Source organism: Triticum aestivum, chromosome 5D (assembly GCF_018294505.1).
Source record: "Triticum aestivum cultivar Chinese Spring chromosome 5D, IWGSC CS RefSeq v2.1, whole genome shotgun sequence".
Taxonomy (NCBI): domain Eukaryota; kingdom Viridiplantae; phylum Streptophyta; class Magnoliopsida; order Poales; family Poaceae; genus Triticum; species Triticum aestivum.
In genome coordinates, this window is record NC_057808.1 from 566,926,124 (window position 1) to 566,927,873 (window position 1,750).

A 1,750-nucleotide genomic window follows, 5' to 3' on the forward strand; every position below is an offset into this window, starting at 1 on the left:
ATGCTTTCCCTACCATTGACCATTTTTATAAAAAAAATTGTTATTTTTACATTTTCCCCAAAATAAAAATAAAATAAAAAGTCCGCACTTAATGGCACATGCTTTGCCGGCCCATATAAGAGGCTTGGCATCAAATAGGAGGACTCCTTCTGAGGGTCTGATAGCTCCACTTACGAGGTCGATGCAGACAAATCTGATCCCTATCATTGCATATCCATCAAACACGAACGGTAGGTTGGATCCTAACGAAGTTTCTCCTGGTAGCCAGGATCATGGTCGCTGGGCCAGCTGAGCACTAATGCACCATACGTTAACAGGAGTGGTGTGGCTTCCATATGATGATAGGACAGAGATACCAAGTTAGCAAATATTCATGCCCCATGGAAATTTTACATCGTTATGGTCACCGAAGAACAAAAGTAATGTTCCTGTAGTTGGATGGTTAGGTGGACAGTGGTATTCCCAGCCACCAGGGGTCAAGTTCTAGAAATAACATTGGGGCTCGCATTAATCCAGGATTTATTTCAGGCTTCTGGCAATGTGAGCGACTTCGATTGTATATACGGCCGACTGCGAGGCGTCTGTGGTGACTTCGTAAAATCTCAAGATGCTCTACAGGCCCAGTCTCTCGAAGGTGCTCATATGGTTAGGGTGTGCATGTGTGCGTCCATATGGGTGAGTGTATGCTCGTGTATGTGAGCGACTTCGATTGTATATATATGCCATGACATTTTTTTCCAAATATCATGGCATTTTTTAATTTGTATATGCCATGGCATTTTTTAGTGTTAAGAGATGGCATTTCTTATTGTTATGAGATGACATTTTTTGTTTATTAAGTGATGGAATTTTATTATTATTAACAGATGGCATTTTATTTTATTATTTAGAAATAGCATTTTTATCATTTAGAGATGGCACGTTTTACTATTAAAAGATGTCATTTTTTATTTTTAAGTGACGAAACTTTTATATTATGGGATGACATTTTTATTACTAGCAAAAGTGCCAGTACGTTGCAATGGCCATGACAACATTTAGGCGACATTTCGTTCACTTTCTTTAACAGTTTTTAATACACAAAAAAATTCAAAAAAAATCATGAATATTTATTTTATTCCACAAATATTTTTTGAATATGCGGGCTTTTTTTAAAAATACGAATTTTTTTTGAATCCACAACCATTTATGATTTATTTAAACTTTAGTTAAAAATTCTCATTTTTATAGTTTTCAGAAATTTTCTAAAGAAAACATTTATTTCAAGGTTAAAAAAATGAAAACCGACAAATAAAAAATGAAAATAAAAAAGATGAAATTTTAAAAAGGCCACGCGCAGATGGTTCCGCCAAACGGGCGCGCTGCGTCTTTTCCTAGCGCGTAGAGCGCAGTATAGAAGGTCCCTACTGCATGGGCCGGCCAAAGCAGAGAATTCCCCTGTGTGAATCATCTTTTGATACTTATAGGTGGCATCGGGGTAATACTCGCTCCGTCTCAAAATGTAAGATGTTTATAGATCACAAGAAACACTTATGACTTAATTATTACTACCAAAAGTGTCCGTGCGTTGCTACAGAAGAAAAAAAAACATAATCTCTAATGGTCATGATCACATTTTCCTGCGTCACCGAGATACACTATCATTCTCAATTTCGTGAAATCATGAACATTGTTTTAAACTCATGAACATATTTGAAATCGTGAATATTTTTCAAATACATGAACTCTTTTATATATTTTTTAATATTTT